Source organism: Peromyscus eremicus, chromosome 4 (genome assembly GCF_949786415.1).
Source record: "Peromyscus eremicus chromosome 4, PerEre_H2_v1, whole genome shotgun sequence".
Lineage (NCBI taxonomy): Eukaryota > Metazoa > Chordata > Mammalia > Rodentia > Cricetidae > Peromyscus > Peromyscus eremicus.
The window spans coordinates 130,811,396-130,830,763 of record NC_081419.1 but is presented as its reverse complement, the minus strand read 5'-3'; the positions used below and the strand labels follow the sequence as shown (position 1 = coordinate 130,830,763).

The following is a 19,368-nucleotide window of genomic DNA, read 5'->3' as shown; positions in this document are numbered from 1 at the left end:
GTGTTTACCAGAGGATGAGGAGGAAAGAGAAAATAAGGGGATGGAAAAGATCGATCAGTGTGCAGAATGTTCTAGGACTAAGGTCCCTGTGTGCCTGTCACTGAACAGCTGAGTGTCAACAGGTAACAACACACTGCCCATTTCAAAAAGCCACAAGGAGTGATTCTGAATGTTCTCACACAGAGAAACATGCGCACGCGCGCGCGCACACACACACACACACACACACACACACACACTGTGGCTTAGGATGGAGCAATTGCCTAGCAGGTGTGAGAGAAGGTTCTATCTCAGCACAGAATCAACCAATCAATCACGTTATCCATAAACAATTTTATGTAAATTTAAAGATATTTTTACTACATTTCATGTTTTGAGATTTATTTATTATTTTATGCGAGTGTTTTGCTTGCATGTATATCTATGCACCTTGTGCACACCTTGCACTTAAGGAGGGCAGAAGAGGGTGTTGGATCTCCTGAAACTGGAGTTACAGGTGGTTGTGAGCCACCATGTGGATGCTGGGAATTGAACCCAGGTCCTTTGGAAGAGCAGACAGTGCTCATAACCATTGAGCCATCTCTCCAGCCTCTACAGTTTGTGCGTATGTGGCGGGGGGAGGGGGGACACTCCTGCCACTGTGTGCATGTGGAGGTCAGAGGACAACTTGGAAGAGTTAGTTCTCTTCTACATGTGGGCCCCGGGGAGCACACTCAGGTTGTCAGCCTTGGTGACAAGCTTCTTTACCCATGGAACCATTTCACCAGCCCTCAAAAACATTTTAATGTGTTTAAAATAGATCTATATGGGGTCTGGGGAGATGGCTCAGTGGGTAAAGTGTCTGCTACAAAAGCACGAGGAGGACCTGAGTTCAGATGCCTGGCATGGCGGCACATGCCTGTGACCCCAGGGATGGAGGCAGTGACAGGCAGATCGCGGGGACTTTCTGACCTTGTCTAGCTAAGACAGTGAGAGGCAGGCTCAGTGACAGACACTATCTCAAAAAATAAGATGGTACATGCGTGACTGAGGAAGACGTCAAATCCAGTCTCCAAGAACGCATGCACACCCACACACCCACTCAGAGAGAGACAGAGGTCAGAGATAGACAGACAGACATAGGGCATATCCAAACAACGAAATATTATTTGATAAGAGGAAGTCTTGACACAGCTGGACATGATGCCCCAACTAAGTAGATCTTGAAAATATTATGCTAAGTGAACGGAGACAATCAACTCTGATGAGACCATGTGATGTACCACTTCAAAAGGATTAATGCCATGGGAATTTATCTTATATCATTGTGATTTTTTTTAAAGCTATTCTGGAAATCAGTGTTCACCCAAGAGATCGGCAAACTGATACTTCTATAATTCAGTCTCAAATCCAGTAAAATCTCCAGTCTGGTAGGAGAGAGGGGAACCAGGAAAGGTAGCACCCACAGCTACTGTTTCTCCAAGAGACACTCTGTTAACACTACCCAAATTAAAACTGCAGAGTTATACATGAGTTCATGACCATTCTGGGCTACATAGTGAGCAGAAGGCCAGCCAAGGCTACAGTAAGTTGTAAGTCAGCCTGGGTTACACAGTTGGAAGTGATCCTGTGCTTTATAGTAAGTTGGGCTACCCAGCCGGTTAGAGGTTAGCCTGGGCTACAGTTAGTTCACAGCCAGCCTAGACCACATGAGACCCACCCCCCTGAGTCAGAAACTGACATTTACCCAGCTTACCTGCCTCCGATCAGATCCTGGCTCAGTCTGTCATGGCTGTATAGGCCACTCGGTGCTCTCAGTCTCCGTCTTCTGTCCTGCAGAAGGATGTTTGTCAGTGACATCTCCACATGGCTGTGGTAAGCCACAGTCTCTGCTAGCGATCAATGTTACTATGGACACCAGGTGACTGTCCTAGTCACCCAGAGCCTTAGAGGGGGTGCGCGTGCAAGAGCAGCAGAGAGCAGGCAGGCTTCCTGCAGAGGCAGCCCCACCAAGGGCTGCAGGGAGAAGAAGGGTCCCCACAGTAGGGGTGGAGTCTCTGGCAAAGGGGGTCTTTCAGTCACCCATCCCTGAATGGTCAACCAGCTGGCTGCAGCCAAGGGATGGGGTACACAAAGGAAGAACCAGAGAGGGTGCTGAGACCAGCAGAGCTTCCCCCAGCCCCCACCCCACAAATCAGGAGAGGGACTGTTCAAAGTCACCTAGCACTCTCAGCCCTCCCTCCTCTCCCCTAGCCCAGAGGACAAACCCCCAGAATCTATCTAAATTGGGGGCTCTCAGAGGAGGGTGACTCCCAGGGACAGACACCATGCTGAACAGTACACTCCATGCCTGGATCCAGGATGCTCCACCCAACCCGTGTGGTCAGCTCCTTTCTGTAGATGAGAAAGCTGGGGCACAAAGAGGTTTACAGCAGCTAAGAGACAGCATTCGAAAGCAAGCATGGACTGTCTGGGATCCACAGTCTCCTGTACTCCGGGACCATCCCATGGTGACTAGCCTGCCTCTGCCATTGTCCATCCTCCCTTGGGCTGTTCCCAGCAAGGTCAGGACACCAGCAGCACCACTGAGCACTGGGAAAGCGGGCATGTCTGCCATGTAGGAATGAGTAGGAGGCGGCAGGTAGACTGGGCAGTGCAGGGGTCCCCACAGGCATCTACTCAGCCAGGTCAAGGGAGCATCATGGTTTGGGGTTTGGTGTCATTCTTGGGGGCAGCACCCTAACCCACAGGCTGCCTTGGCAAGGGGGACCTCCCTCTGACCTTCACTACCAGCTCCCCAGTTCTCCCAGGCCCTGGGCACAGGGACAGACACACAGCCATATCTGTCTGCAGAGCTGCCAGGAAATACTCAAAGAAGCTAAGTCAGGTGCCTGGGCCACCAGTGAGGTCCCAGCTATCTTCCAGCCCTCTTCCCAAAGTCGCAGCTGATTTCACGGGGAGCCTTAAGCTCATGGGCCAGCTCATTTTTCCAAAGGGGAACAGAGACCAGACAGAAAGAGGGGTACACACTACAGGCCCCAGGAGCCAGGCCACCACAGCCTCCCCTCCAGCCTCCCAGCCAGAGGGGCGTGGCACCAGGAGCCTGTGGGACCAAAGAATGGGCTCCCAGCTGACATTCTGACAGGTCCCAGCAGTGGGTCAAAGGACCCGGGAGGGCATCACTCATCTCACAGGAGGGACCCTCCCTGCGGCATTCTTGGGGGGAAGCTCCCTGACTCTGTCTTTAGTGTTACCATGGGAACTGCCTGGGTAGCCGTCCACAAGCAGCTTAACAATGTGGCAAGGATGAAGGGCTAAGGAAATATGTGCAACAGCAGTGATGACTGAGACTTACTTAGCATCTACTGAATACCCCCACGGGGCCTCATATAGCCCAGGCTGGCCTCAAACTCACTACGCAGCTGAGGATAACCTTGAAGTTCCAACTCCTGCCTTCACGTCCCAAATTCAGCTTACACGGTGGTGGGGACTGAACCCAGGGCCTTAAGTAAGTACTCTCTCACCCAGCGGCACCCCCAGCACCTTTCATGAGTTTTCTTGAGATAAGAGTCACGCTAAGTAGCACTGGGTAGCCTAGAATTCAGAATGTAGATCTGGCTGACCCTGAATTCAGAGATCCACCTGCCTCTGCCTCCCTCCTAAGTCCTGGAATTAAAGGTGTGTGCCACCATACCAGTCCTATGTGTTATTTATTCCCCCTTTTTCAAGACAGGGTTCCTCTGTATAGCCCTGCCTATCCTCACTCTGTAGCCCAGGCTGGCCTTGAACCCACCGAGATCCTCCTGCCTCTGCCTCCCAAGTGCTAAGATCAAAGAAAGGTGTGCGCAAGCACTGCCTGGCCCTTTGGGTCATTCTTCAGCCCATTTTACAGATGAGAACAGGTAAGTCTAAGGTCCCATCCTGTGATAGCTGGTGACTCCTGTGGCAAGCCCCCAGGTTTTTCCTGCAGCAGGCTGCCTCCAGGGGCTGCAAAAGGCTCTAAGAGCCTCCAGCTGGGCTGGTCTTCCCTGGAACCCAGCTCAGACTCCTGGGAAGACAGGAGCAGTGGGGCGGGGACAGATCCTCCTATAAGAGCTCACACCACCCAGAATGGAGCCCCCAGCAGCCTGCGGCCTCACGGTTTTACATCTGAAGACAGGGCTCGGGAGACTTCCTGGGGGCCGGGAAACCCTTCCTTCTCCTTCCTTTTCATGCTCTCCCAGAAAAAGGCAGGCAGGGGTGGCTAGAGCCGTCCCAACTTAGTTGAGAGCCACTGGCTCAAGGCCTAAGGGACACCCCAAGATGGTTTATTAATGAGTTCAGGGAGGTCCCCATCACTGTGTGACCCTAGGCAAGCCACACTTCCTCTGGGCCTCAGCCAGTATCTGGGCACGGTCTCTGACAAGCTCAGGATGAGGGAGTGACCTTCGTGGGACGTGGAGGCAACAAGTTCCAATCTTTCCCCAGCCTCTCCAAGGTCATCTGGGCGGCCTCTCCCCACCGGCAGCAGGCGGATGGGCCCTGAGGGGGGCTGCCAGCCGGCCCCTGCCCACGGTGCCCGCTGTTCCCTGCCAACAGCTCTGGTTGCTTCTCGAGTCTGGGAACACAGTGCCCCCTCCTCCCCGCCCACACCCAGGTGGCATCTCCCTTGGGGACATGGGTGGGCAGGAACACCAAGTGGCCAGGCCCCACGGCACTAGCAGTCCTAAGCCCCACCCCCACCCCTTGGTCCAAAGGTGCCATCTCCTTTCCCTTTCCATGAACTGAGGACAAGGTATCGAACATGAGTGGGGGCAGTGGTCAGCAAGGTGGTCCAAACATGCCCCTGCCTGCTGGGGGCTTGCTCCATCTCTCTCCACCCCCTCCCATTACTTCACCCCTAAATGATTCTCCAGCTTCCGGGCCTTTGCACATGCTGTTCCCTCCTGAGGGGCTGACCACGGTCAGTTCCCAACCTCACCTGCCCTTACCCAGGTGAAAAGAGGTGCTCCTCTTTATCTGGGCTAACAGAGCCCTCCCTCAACATGAGGATTAAGCGCAGAACCACCTTGGTTCAAAACCCAGCTCCAACCCTTCCTTACTGTGTGACCTTGGCACAGTTTCTCTACCTCTCTGTGCCTGTTTCCTCTCCTATATAATCAGGATACACAAACAGCCTACTTTAAAGAAAGGCCATGAGGGGGGCTGGAGAGATGGCTCAGTGGTTAAGAGCACTGGCTGCTCTTCCAGAGGACCAGGGTTCAATTCCCAGCACCCACATGGCAGCTCACAACTGTCTGTAACTCCAGTTCCAGGAGATCTGACACCTTTACATCAATGTCCATAAAATAAAGTTAAAATAAATTAAAAAAAAAAAAAAAGGCCATGAGAATAAAGTAAGTTCCTGTCTGTGGAGCCCTGAGAATAGGACCTAGAGCCCAGCAAGCACGCTCGGTGTATCTGCTGCCCGTCAGAGCAGTGGCTACTGTGTGGGGGGCACCCACTGAGCGCTAGGCCCCGGGCTTAGTGTGGCCACTCAGCACAGCAGGGAGGCTGCCCATATAACCCACATCAACCTCACCAGCAAATGTACCAGGGGAAGGGGGAGGCCACTGGTAGGAAGGAACGGTGGGCTTTGGGCAGACTACAGATCCGTGGCTATGCAGAAGTACGTACACTCGACGTGGGACACTGGAGATCCTTTATCACGACATGAGAGAGAGCAAGGGAAGGGCTAGGGGCCAAGGGCTCTGCTGTGGCTCCTCCATACAGAAAGAAGATGGCTACAATGAACAGTGAACTATGCCTGAGTACTCCAGTACTCAGTACCCAAGTACTCCAAGCAGACAGCTATCTGCTCCTCGCCAGCATGTACTGCAGCCCCACCCCACTTCCAGCCCACAGACCACCCTGGGCACCAGCTCTGCCCCTCAGAGTCTCCTGCCTTCCTTCCACCTCCTTTTCTACCCTGTTCCCCAGACTCTTGATGATGCTCCAACACTCCAAGCATGCCCCTGTCTCGGAGCCTTTGCACTGGCATTCCCTCCCTAGGTTCTCTTCCTGAGAGCTGTAAGCCCACCCTTCTCCCAATGCCAGCCAGTCTTTCAGTGTGAGCACCTTCCTGGCTGCCCACCCGTTTCCCCTCCCTGTTTTATGTAGGGTCCACAGCACTTGGCTCCCTCTAGCAGACCATGCGCACTGATCCCTTGTTTGCTGCTGTTCTGGCCACCCTGTGGGTCAACAAACTGCAAAGGCAGGGACTGTGTCCAGCTGGTTCTCTGATGTGTCTCCAGCCTCCAGAACACTGTCCAGTGCATAGAAGTGCCCAGTGTACATGGCTGGATGATGGATGGATGCATGGATGCATAGATGACTGCATGGATGGATGCGTGGAAGGATGCATGCATGGATGGATGGATGATGGACAGATGGATGCATGAAAGGATGGATGCATGCATGGATGGATGGATTCATGGATAGATGGATGATGGATGCATGCATGGATTGATGCATGGATAGATGGATGGTGGTGGATGGATGATGCATGGATGGATGGATGATGGTGGATGCATGGATGGATACATGGATAGATGGATGATGGTGGATGGATGGATGCATGGACAGGTAGGAGGATGGATTGGTAGATGGATGGGTGAAGATGACTAGGTAGGTGGATGAATGAAGGACAGACAGGTAGGTGAGTGGGCAGATATGCACATGGATGGACCCCCCTAAGGGATAGGCAGATGGATGAGTAGGTAAATAGGTGGACAGATGGATGGATGGATGGATGGATGGATGGATGGATGGATGGACAGACAGAAGATGGCAGGGTGGGGATAGAAGAGTGGATCGACAGTAGGTAGACAAGTGGGTGGGTAGTTAGGGGGGTGGATGGTCCCCACTTAGAGCCTCCCAGGAAGGAGAGGTAGCCTAAACCACAGGTCTATTCATCCCAGAGGCTGAGCCCCATCCCCTGCTCTCCATGCACCCTGAACTGCACGAGTTCCCAGCAGAGACTCTGACCACCCAGCTTACACAGGCAAAGTAAAATATAAAGCAGCTCCAGTCCCAGGCCCCACCCAGCACAGGCCTGGGCCAGGAACTGGGTGGGAGGTGGGGGAGGTGTCTGCCAAGTGAGTAAGGAGTGAGCAGGAGTGAGCGAGGGTGCATGGGGAGGGGGGGGAGCGGGCAGATCCAAGGGCCACAGCAGTCAGAACATGCCTGGTCCTGCATTCCCAGTACAAGCATGCTGGGGGCTGTCACGCCTCAAACCGGCTCTGCCAGTGCCGCTGGGCAGAGTGCCTGCAGGCTCCAGCTGGCCCTGGCAAAGGTGGAGGGGGTGGTGCTTTGGGACCCAGGACCTGCAGCCTGGGAAGACACAAGCTAAGCAAGAGGAAAATGAGGCTCACACCGCAAGCCCGGTGCAGACCCACTGGTCCCTGTTGCTCTCTTCTGGACTTCAGCCCCTGACCTGGGCCATGAAGAACAAGATCCCTTCCCACTAGGCTGTGTCCTAAGCCTGGATGTCCAAAGTGTCTACACTGCAGCCCTCAGGCCACAGCACCCCAGGCCAGCTATGAATGCAACCTAACACAAAGTTGTAACTTGCTTAAAGATCCCCCCTCCCCCCGCCGCCCCGTTTTGTTTTGTTTATGTAACTCAAGAGTCCCTGGAGCTTGAACCATATAGATGACAACATTGTGTCGCAATGTCAAGAAGCTGGGAACCCGGCTTCCAGGATGAAGGAGGGCAAGGCCAGGAAGTGAGTGGAGCCTGAGCAGGGCAGGGCAGGGCGAGCTGGGCCCTGGGGCTAGGCAGTTAAGTGATGCTGTCCGATTCTGCCAGGCTAGGGGGCCTTCTGCAAACTGTGGAGTCCTTCTGGGCTGTTTCTCCATGTAGAAAGAGGCTTTGGGCTCTGATTCCAAGAGCCTTCAACCCCAAGGTGCTGATATATCCAAAAGAAACTCCAGCCTTGCTCCAAAGCCCAGCTGTGGACGGGCAGGCCCTCACACCCCAGACACTGACTGAGGCTTCCCCACAGCACTGTGAGGGAGAGACTGACTGTTAACAGAAGAAACTGGGACTCAGTTCATACAGCAGGTTGGAGTCAAGCTTTCCCCAGCCTAGAGGCATACTGAGCAGTCTCCACTTCCCAAGACAAGAAATGGGTATACTTTTAAACTGCTGGCTGGGACTTGGGGACCAGGGTCTGTACTCTCTAAAGCCATAGATCCCCTAGGCCTTGACAGCCCAAATCCAGCCCTCCCTGCTTGTGATCCTGGCCATGGAGAAGGCACGCTCAGCCTCCGTTTCCTGTCTTCAGTAGCCCGGTTCCAAACCTTGTCAATCCCAGCTCCAAACACTTCCGATCCTTCTCTCATGCACCACCAAACTGGAGCAGAAAGCTTCTCAGAAACACTGATCTGAATCCTTCAGCCCTTGACCTCCCCACAGGCCCTACCCTAAAGGAAAGACCAAGTCTGTACAGGGGCCCCAATACCCTCCCGGTCACCACACCAGCCCTACCCTTCCCCTTTTCCCTCTGCTGTACAGTCAATAGCTCTCCCTTCCCTGGAAACAGCATGCTCCTGCCTCAGGGCCCTTGTACAGGCCATTCTCTCTGCCCGGAGCTTACTCTACCCCACCCCCATCTACATGCCTCACTCCCTCACTTTCTCTGAGTCTTCAGGGCTCATGTCCCCTACTCCAATAGGCACTTCCATGACAGCACCTCAGCCATCTCCACTCTTCCAGGCTCAGCTCAAAAGAGATATTTTCAGGGGACTGGAGGGTCCCTCAGCCTGAGGCTCTCCATTTCTCTTTCCTGGCCTGGCTCTTTGCTCTGATGGCAGCCATCTCTGGGTGAGTGCAGGGCCACTTCCCCTCGCTCACAGATGGATGTTTGGTGGTTAGTGTTGTATTAAAACTAGCACACAGTGGCTGGTGGTGGTGGTGTGCGGCTTTAATCCCAGCACTTGGGAAGCAGAGGCAGGTGGATCGCTGTGAGTTTGAGGGCAGCCTGGTCTACAGAGTGAGTTCTAGGATAGCCAGAGCAACACAGAGAAACCCTGTCTCCAAAAAACAAACAGACAACAACAACAACAAAACTAACACATAGCTGGAACGTTCAGACAGAGCAGAGTGGCTAAAAGCACAGGCCCAGCAAGCGGAAGGTTCCTGGGGTGGAGGGATGGAAGGAAGATGGACAGATGGAAGATGAATGGGTGAATGAAAGGATGAACAGTGGACAGAAGGATAGATGCACAGAGCACCCACAGCAGGCTCAGGGTTTGCCAGGGATGCCTGGGCCCCTGAGAAATGGTCAAGACAGGGAAGAGACACTGAGCTCCCCGGCCATAATGGCAAGGCTGTGCAACCCATGGGGTTCCCACCCCCGGCCTCAGAAAACTCCTTCTCCCAGGGGATGGAGTGTAGAGGAGAGGCGGACAGCTCTGCTCCCCAGGGCGGGGGCTCCCAGGCTCCATCTGTCTCCCCACAAAGGGGCTTTGTCCTTGGAACTGAGAACCTAGGGCGCCCGGAAGCTGCCCCTTGGCAGCTCAGCAAGGCTTCGGCTCTGAGCCAGGTTCTCCCAGGACTGTACAACACTGGACACAGCCCTCCAAAGGATAGTCTCCACTTCTGTGGGGGGAGAAACTGAGGCTCAGGAAGGCAAAATCACTTAGCCAAGCTCTCCCAGCTGGAATCAAAGTGAGGCTTCCAAGCCAGGCCTGTTGGGTCCCACAGTAGATAGATAGTTCCCAGACCACGGGGAGCTCAAGAGAGGGTGGACTGTGCCCCGGGAGGCTCACTCAAAAGGAAGGAGGCTGGAACCTGGACCAGAGCCCAGCCCAGGTGCCTGTGGAACCCACCACTGGATCCCCCCATTTCCTGAGGGGCAGTGTGACCAAGGGATGCTGTAAGAGGGGACTGTGGCAAGCCTCCCTGCTCCCCCACCCCACCCAGGCTCTTGCTATTCCCACTCAGCAGAGTTCCCTGGGCCACTGCAGGGAGGCCACACTGCCTGAGCCAGGCACAACCCACAGAACTGTATGTATCCATCCCACCGTAGCCCTCCCACCTCATAAGGCTGTGTGTAAACACTTCAGCATTACGCTTGGGGTGTCCACAGAGGGCACCAGGTCCAAACCTCAGCTCCCAGTGCTCAGAAGGAGCTTGCACACTGTACCATCCGGCCCTGATCAGGCTCCTCCTCAACCAGCCGCTGTCCTCCACCCAGTGAGGGGCTTTGATCCCTTCTTCCTCCTCTGCCCTCCACCACCTACGCCTGCCCTGCTCCCATCACTCTAAGACAACAGAGTCTGAGTGTGCTGGAATAACCAAGGCCCCTTCTTAGTACCTATGCATGACCACAGTCCCAGGTTATGCACACGTACACACACACATACACACACACACACACACACACACACACACACACACACACTTTGGCCCCTGGGTTCCCTCTGCCTAGCATGCCCTCACTCTTCTCTTTCTCTAACGACCTCTTGCTCCCCCTTTAAGTCCTAGGTGTCACCTCCGGGAAGTCCTCCCAGCATTATTAGGCTGCCATTATTCCTGTGGTACCTAGCTCACAGTAGAGCAACCATCAGGGGCTGTACTTAGCTCCCTAGAGCATTGCTCCCAGAGAGTCCCAGATCAGTCCCCAAGACCGCTCAAGTTGTCCTGTCCTCCCAAGTCCATCTCCTCTCAGAGCCCAGGAGCAGTCACCCCACCAGGTGGGCATCCCATCACTGGCTCAGACACCATCAGTTGCCAGTCAGCGCCCATGCAGGCAGCCCCAAAGGCAGGCAACCCCAAAGGCAGCCAAGGCCTGTTCTGACCATGATGCCCGTGGATCTAAGGTGTGGGCAGAGTGGGTGGAGGGGGAGCTGCCTGCAAATGGCCAACTGGTAACCAAACCCACATTGCTTCTAAAACTAGGGCACAGGATTGAAACGGGAACAGCAGAATTATCCCCAAATAGAACGGTGGCTCATCTGGTTCCGGGCTTTTGGAACACCTGGAGGGGTGGGGTGGGGAACAGGAGGCAACTCTTGCAGTGGGGGCCCATCCAACCCACAACTTCCCCCCTTGGATCCCAGGCTGCCCCACCTGCAAGCCTTGGATCACACCATCCTCTGCCTGGGACAATCCCCCTTCCTGCCCCTCGACCTCAACCACTGAGGGAAAACTTCCTAAAGCTGTAAGATATTTAGAGAGGAGGAGCTTGTCATCTTCCAGCTAACCCAAGAGAAAAAGCTGCTGCCTCCCGACATGGACAAGGAAGAGGCCATTTTCTTGGGCTTCCAGCAGAGGCAAGTGGAACAGGGCCAGCTGATTCAGCCTTCTCTGGGGACTAGGGACAGCTCAGAACAAAGTCCACAGGGCACACCCTGGCCATTGAATCTTAGAAGGAACCTCCCAATGTCACCCCTTCAGTGCTATGTGACCCCAGGGAAGTCACTTTACCTCTCTGATCCATCTAGGAACTCACAGGAAGGCAAACTCAAGACTCGGAAGCGTGGGGGTGTTCTAGCTACCCAAGCAGGGAGAGCCAACCAGAGGCCATTTTCCTCAGCTGTCAAATGAAGTTGCTCACTGGGTTCTGCCTCCCTCACAGCCCTGCTGGGGTGCACAGGTAACTACACACAAGTGCTTTGTAAACTATAAAGTGCTATACCGTTGGGAGTGATAATTACCACACATTTCCTTAGAGGCAGAGAAAACCAGCCTAGAGTCAGGACTTGCCACCTCAGACAGAGCTGGAGCCTTGAAAGACAGCAGAGAAAGGGGAGGGCCAGAGATACTTTAGCTGCTAGAGGTCTTGGGCAACAGTGGGGTACCCAGTCAGGTGTAATGGTGGATCCTGTAATTCCAACTCTCAGAAAACTGAGGCAGGAGGATTACTGCTGCCAGTCTGGGCTACAAGATGAGTTCCAAGGCTATATAGCAAGACTCTCTCTCTCTCTCTCTCTCTCTCTCTCTCTCTCTCTCTCTCTCTCTCTCTCTCACACACACACACACACACACACACACACACACACACACACACACACACACCTGCCCAATAAAAGAATAGAGGACCTTCCCGGGAGTGGAGAACCTGTATAGCCAAAGGCATGGACACCCAACTATCTAGACAAACATGAAACCAGCCAGTGGCTGAAAGCGCCTGCAGGGTAACCCACAACAGAAACACAAGGGGGAAGGGAGGCTGGGGCTCAGGAAGGAACTCTGTCCCAACAGGTGATTTCTCCAGGACCTATGCAGAGCTCGAACCCTTCTATGAGCCTCTCCTTGCCACCACAAGGAAAGTGCAGCTTGTACCCTGGCCATGTGGACCAGCATGCGGAGCACCCACTGCCCAGATGGCAGATACCTCATACAAAGGGCTCCACAAGTAAGGGGAGTCTTGGGCACTGGAGGTCATGGGATGGATATGTGATCAGGTTCTAGGAGGGGCAGGGAGAGGCGGGGGCTAGCTTTGGAGTAGCTAGACGGAGCTGGCAGGTCCCAATCGATGCAATCCCTCCTAGATGCGTAGGGCAAGACAACCAGAAACCAAGGTGGCCCCTGCCAGCCCTGAGGATTCCCGGATCAATTTGCCTTTCTGCCTCACCACAGAATCACATTCCCTCATAGCTTCAAAAACACCCTGAATGGGCCCTGTGCCCAGGCACTGGACATATACTAGCATGCCTGACGGTCAGGCCATCTTCTCACAGCTATACTAGAGCTACCCATATTGGGGAAACTGAGGCACAGAGCAGTTATTTTTCCCACAAACAGATGCAACAAACAGGTCTTTATGCCAGGATGCAAACCCAGAGCCAATTGCCTCCCTAGGATCTCCTACTACCAGGAGACCACGCACCTGGACCATCCAATATCCACCAGCCACATTACAGGCCCAGGAAGTCAGGGAACTCATACTCTGCCTAAGAAAGATGTCAGTCACACTGGGGTCACGGGGACATTCAGCAGGAATCAGATATCCACAGTCATCCAGACTGCAGAAGTCCATGCTCATATCTCACTTGCTGGATGACTACAGCCACAGTCCTTTGCTTCTCAGGGACCCTGCTTACCTTCCACATAATAGGAATAAAAGCTCCACCCACTCCAGGATAAGGAACAGATACGGTGGGTCACTCTGCTGTGGCCCAGCTCTGGAGAACACAGTGTGTGGATTCTGACATCAGATAAAGCTCAGTGGAGGCCACAAGTTAGACAGAGTGGCCTGAGAGAAGCTACCAGCCTCCAGCAAGACCACCATGCCTCCTGGTGCCACGTCAGCCCTGTTACCAACCTCCAATGTCAGATTCGATCGTGCTGGCTGCACAGTCCAGCAAGCCCAAGGACACCTAAGGACCCACAGCTACCATCACCAATAGTTGGCAGATACCCCACCCATCCTGAACACCCACCCGACTCCAGCTAGGACCCTGACTCAGGTTCTCAAGCATGGGAAGAGCTCCATGCTCGAAGACACAGAGGACCAGAACAGGAAGAGATATACCACAATCTTTCAATTTCTTCTCGCTTCCTGCTTCTCCTTTCTAGAACTCCTTTGAGTAGTCCTAGGGGAAGTCACTCGCCCCGAGTCCCATAGCAACGAGTGGAGAGATGGGGGTTCTGGCTTCCTGCTCTGGGTTCTCCCTCATTGCCTGGCCCTCTCTCTAGTCAGGCCATCTGACAGTGTTGTGGTCATGGGCAGGCTGGCTGGTGGGGACAGTCCTACATCAAAAGACATTAGCATTTTCTTCCTAGCTTGGCTAACATGCCCTGGGTCTGTCTCCTTCACGTCCCCCACAATGAAGGAGAAGGTCTGAATAGATCAGGAATGACAAACTCATGGCGCATAGACGATGCTTGCTAATCTTCTGCCCAGAGCAGACATTACTAATCTATCACAGCACTGTCTCCCATGAAGCCAACACTGGACGTCAGAATGCTCAACACAGCACTTCAGTTTGTGGAACTGGAAGTCAGAACTTCTTGTCTGAGCCAGAGAAGGGAAAATATATATAATGTACAAAAAAAAAAAAAAAAATCAGTAGATTAAGCTGCTGGGATTACCTTAGCAAAGAGGCTGTGATTTGACTCAGGGCTCACCAGTGGGATGAGGCCTTGAGCAATAGGTCTCCCTCTCTGAGAGCAGAGAGGCAGAGTCAGCTCCAGTGAAGGCCTGTGGGATCCCAGCCTCTCCTTGGCCCTGTCAGCTGCAAGTCCATTTTACAGCTCCAGCCCTGTGTCCCAGGACCAGGACCAGCTGCTAGAGGAGGCGAGACTTCGGCCCATGTCTGGTTCCAACCTGCTCACATTTAGTAAGCCCTGAATGTGTCAGGTACCCCACATCCATCTTCTTGGGACATCGAGGCAGCCATGAGTCAGCCCTACTTCATGGATGAAGAAACTGAGCCCCTCAAAGGTGATGACCTCTCCCCAGAAAACCAGAGAGGTTTTCCCCGGGGAGGGGAAAGGTATATGAGAGGCCCAAAGGGCTGTGAAGTCTGGAGGACCACAGAGGGACAGGAGGACCTCCAACTGAGGCTGTGGCTCACAGTGGGGCCTCCACACAGGGCCTCTGCTGGACTCTGAGACTCCAGTAGCGCCACTTCTGAATGCGGAGTTCAGAGCTCTACAGCCCGTCCCTGGACATCACCTGGGAAACCCTAGGCAAGTGGCCTTTTCTCTCTACGTCTTAGCAACAGTTTACATCCAGAAAGCTAGACCATCTCATGTGCACAACCCCCAGCTCAGCTTTCCGGCACAGAGAGTACAGGGCTCACGGTCACCCAGCACACTGATGTCCTTTCCTATCAACATCCTCTTCTAGACAAGCTCTGCCCAAACTGAGACCTTCACATCCATGCCATCACTCAAGGCCATGGCCACAGGGATGGCAAGGCTGAGCCCAGAGATACCAACAGGCTTCCCAATGCCACATACAGCCAACGGGTCCCATTTTCTGGGCATTTAGTAGTGCCAGGCACAGGGCCTTCTCTCAACCCTAGCTGGAAAGGGGGAGATTGTTGGTCCTCGTTTTTAATGAAGAAGCCAAGACTCAGAAAGACACAGCGAAGGACCCAAAGACACACAGCAAATGGGACAGTCAGCAGTTAGAACTTGAACTCGGGCCTATCAGACGCACAAGATGATCTCCGGTTTCCTGACTGACCATCCTTGTCCTCCAGCTCACTCATAAGCCCCCCCCCCCACACACACACACAGCATTGTGCTTCCTGATCCCTGGTTCTCACCGCCTCTTGGCTTCATGGGTTGAACTCCTACTGTACCTTCAGAGCCTAGCCTCATACACTGCCTCCTCTTGAGACCTGAGCAGGCCCCCACAGAATATTGGAGGCCATCCTATACATCTATTCCATTAGCTCTGGGTCTTGGCCTCCAGAAGCTGGTTCACACAGCTCCCTGTGTAAAAATGGAGGACAAGAGCCTTCTCAAGGCTTCTGGGAGCCCTCGCAGAGACCAGCCCTTCTGATAGCAGGCCGTGTTTGACAGTCCTCTCTCACGGCTGTCCCCTTGTTTCTCCACAACAGGCATACACTCCCCCGACCTCAGGGCCTTTGCACATACATCTCCCTCTGCCTGGGGCACCTTCCCCTAGCTTCATGCCCAGGTCCCTCCTACACCCTTCCTTCAAGATTCCTCTGTTCCCTAGGCCCTGCCCTTATCACAGCCATGATTATATACTCATTTATCTGGCCACTTGGCTTATCCTCCATAGTCCAGTTTCTAGGAGCCAAGGACCTGTTCACAGTTTCCCAGCAAGTCCCCAGGCAGATGACCTTCTGAGCAGAGAGGAAGAACACTGGCCCAGCTGCACTCTTGGCTAGCTGGCCACTGCTTCCTGCAGCTCAAACCCCTCCTCCAGGAAGCCCCACAAAGCTGTTCACCAAAGTTCACAGACCCTAGCACATAGTAAGTGCTCAATGAACAATCAAAGACAGCTGAGGACCAGATGGAGAGGCAGGGACAAAAGTCATTTAACCAAGTCCTCCCTAGACCCTGGGGCTTAGAGGACCCAGACAAGCCCCATCCCCACCGGGGTAAAAGCTCAAGCAGGAGGCAGCCTGTGCGCTGGAGGCTGGGGGTAGGGTGGGGGGAACGGGGCACAACAGGAAACAGGAGAGGATGGGGTGGGAGAGATAGGGTTGCCCTAAGGCTGGAAGAACACGGATGAACATGAGATGGGGGGTGCTCCTAGCACTCATTCTCAGTGTGTACCCCAGGATGCAGGCAGGCGGTCAGCTGAGAGGTGACACACTGTAAGTCACTCACTTCCCCTTGTGGAAAGGCCACCTCACCGGGACACACCCCATCTCCAGTAGAGACTTATGGCTCTGCCAGGTTGGGGGGATATGGGAGGAGCCTTTTCCAACAATGCCTTGTGCCTGACCCCAAACTACACAGCCTTCGGTGTCCCTGCTGGTTAAAGGGCAGCCAGCCAGCTCCTCTGAAGTCTAGGATCCGGTTCCAGCTGCAGACTGAGCTAGCCCCAGGTGGAGTTCCGTGGACTTCAGCATCTCTGGTCATCACGGCTCCATCTGATGTATCTGTCCCTCCTGCGTTGCCGCGGCTAGCACCAGGGCCTTGGGCACTCGAAGCCTGTGCTCTACCACTGAGTTCCCTCACAACCCAGTTGATCGTTCCTCCCTGACAGGACTGAGGCCAAAGAGCTCACACAGCTGTGGGCCGCTGGAGGATGCCCCGCTCTTTCGTTCTGGCGGGGCTCTAGGGCACCCTTTGAGGCACAGAGCTACCCTCTTCTGCAGGCGGCTATGCCACAAGCACCCCAGCCATCTTGAGCGGGCTCCAGGATGGGACTCATTTATTGAGTTCCCCGTCTCCATGTATGCCAACTCCTCAGCTGCAGAAGCGCGGGGAATAGTCACCTGAGGACCCTGTCGCTGGCGTGAAGGGTCCAAGGGGCTGCCCCCAGCTCAAATCACGCAGAAAAACAAGGGACTTAGATGCCTGGACTCACAAGTCTGGAAAGAGCCCCCACCCCCCGCGCGCGCCCCGCCCCCATGCCCACCTTGGAAACTGAATCTGACTTCCACGCAGGTGAACCCGTCACCATTGCCTTTATTGGGCAGTTTGTGAGGCTGGAAAGATCTTGTTCAGGGCCTCATAAGCCTCACATGCCTCTGCCCACTTTTCTCCCTCTGAATACCCCAGAGGTTTAAAGGTTACCCAGGGGTGAGTCCCCTCTGTTCACGCCACCCTTCAACCAGCTCAGCAGTCCTGGCCAGGCCCACCCATCACTGAGGAGGACCTTGGCTTAGAGAGCGAAGGCAGTTGTCCCCAAGACACACAGCATGACAAGTGGTGGTCGGTCCTAGTAGGGGACACAAACTCACCTCCAGTACCTGCCCGGGTGGGCAAGCGGACCTAGTGGTGGTAGTGAAACCCCAAAACTTTTGCCAACTTCTGAGCCGGCCGGTCGCTGGGCCTGAGCTGGGGCGAGGCTGGGGGGCTGGGGGTGGCCGAGGACAGAGTGGCCCAGTCTCTTCCAGGCCAGGAGCACCAGGCCCTAACCGAGGCCCCGAGACCCAAGGAGGTCGTGTGGCCGGCAGGGCACCCAGTCCTCAGGGTCCACCCCACCCCCACCACCCACTCCGGGCCGGGGGCGCAGGGCCCCGCAGCCGCGATCGCGGGCGGCGCCGATCGGCCGGGTTTTCAGATGTGGCCTAACCGGGCCGGGGAGTCCGCGGCCGAGGGTCCCCACGCGCCGGTGCCCCCCGCGCCCCGCCCGGCCTTCCCCGCGCATCCCAACAAAAGGCCGCGCCGGGCAGGTCGCGGGCCGCGGCGGGGAGTGGGCAGGGCGGGAGCCCGCAGCGGGGCGCGGGGCTGGCGGGGCGGGGGCGCTCACCTGCGCGGCGGCCGCGGGCTCCGAACGCGCCCGGGCGGACCCCAACGGGGCGCGCGGCGCTGGCGGGCGGCGGCCTGGCCGCTCCGGCGGGGCGGCCGGGTGGATTCCGGGCCGGGAGAGACAGACCTAGAGAAAGGGAGGAGGAGGCGGCGGCGGCGGCGGCGGCGGCGGCGGCGGCGGCGAGGGGGGAGGGAGCGCGCGGGAGGAGGGGCCGCGGTCGCGGCGAGCCGGAGAAAGAAGGAAGCGCGGACCCGGGTCCCGCCGGCGACCCGGGGGACCTGCTGCGCGAGCCGGGCCCGCGCCTCCCGCACCCAGCCCCCTCCCCGCAGCTCCGCCCGCGGGGGCGCCCTCCACGCCGCGCGCCTGGCTCGGCCGCCCGGGACCACGTTAGGGTTGCACCCTAGCTACCTGAGCTACGTACTCACCGATGGCAAGCACTGTCTTCCAGACACGGAAACTGAGGCACTGGTCACACCAGCCTTGCCCTGAGTGTCTTTAAACGGAGACTGGGTTCAGAAGGGCAGAGTGAGGAGGAGAGGCAGCATTATTAAAAATGTATCAAGAGGCGAAATCGTGGCTCACTATGTGGCCCAGGCTGGCCTTGAACTTGTGGGAGCCTCCAGCCTCTGCCTACGGAGGGAAGGGACTGCATCAGGCCAAACCAAAGTTCATTTTCAATGCATACAGAGACCATGTACATCTACTGGGCAGTGTGCAGGTGAGCCAGCCACTGAGGACAGCAGGACCAGCTGGACAGGAAGTGGAGAAGGAAAATGGGACGAGGGGGGCAGGATGTGGCTTCAGGTTGGTCTCGAAGACCACTCCACACACCATCAGTCCCTGTCCAGGTTCTAGGGCTGCCCCTTGGGGACAGGCAGAGGTCCACCTTTGACTCCTCCTTTCCCCTCTACAAAGATGGGTCTGACCAGCTGTCAATCACCATCTGCCTCCATCGTCCTTTCTTGAAATTGCTCCCATCTCACAGATGGGCAACTGAGATCCAACCCGGTTCATGTGGCACCATGGCACCAGGCCTGAGCTTCTCCTGATTAGAGATCCCTCCTGAAGGGCAGGTTCCCTATCCTCCTAGAATGTAAGAGGCTCCAGCCTCAGGATACAATCTCTCTTCCAGGAGACCAGGAAGGAGCAAGCTTTGAGTCAGGCTGATCTGAGTTCACATCTAGGCCAGGTGCCTCAGGGCTTGCTCAGCCCATCAGGTTCCTGTTCCAGGCCTCTCTCCAGTAGGAGTGGACGAGCTGAAGAACTGGAGGCCGGACTGCAGAGTGTGGCCAGGGTAGCCCACTGAGGCCAAAGAGGGGATGGGGCTGATCAGGGTTCCTCATGAACAGCAGGCAAACTAGCCACTCCTGTTTGCAAGACTTGCTCAAAGATTAACGGCAGTTTCCCAGGACTCCATTCGGCAGGCCCTGGCTGGAGGAGCAGGTTTCTCCGCCCTCTTCCCCGCCAGCCAGAGAGCTGTCTAATGGCCTTTACTGGCCACACTGGGCTGG

The 19,368-nt window shown here is 55.5% G+C and overlaps 1 protein-coding gene across 5 annotated transcripts in view; it reads right to left on the bottom strand.

Annotated features, from left to right (window-relative positions):
- The window catches only part of Src (SRC proto-oncogene, non-receptor tyrosine kinase), a 47,390-nt gene extending 28,983 nt beyond the window's left edge, over positions 1 to 18,407 (bottom strand). For 3 of the 5 annotated variants that reach the window (XM_059261806.1, XM_059261802.1, XM_059261807.1), the window contains exons 1-2: positions 18,283 to 18,407; positions 1,736 to 1,812 (exon numbers count right to left, since the gene is read on the bottom strand). The gene's annotated coding sequence lies outside the window, so the exon portion shown is untranslated. Of the gene's footprint in view, positions 1 to 1,735; positions 1,813 to 17,345; positions 17,621 to 17,857; positions 17,931 to 18,282 lie in introns of those variants that run through there. The other 2 variants (XM_059261804.1, XM_059261803.1) reach the window with 2 other exon arrangements.
- Between the last annotated feature and the right edge of the window lie 961 nt (positions 18,408 to 19,368).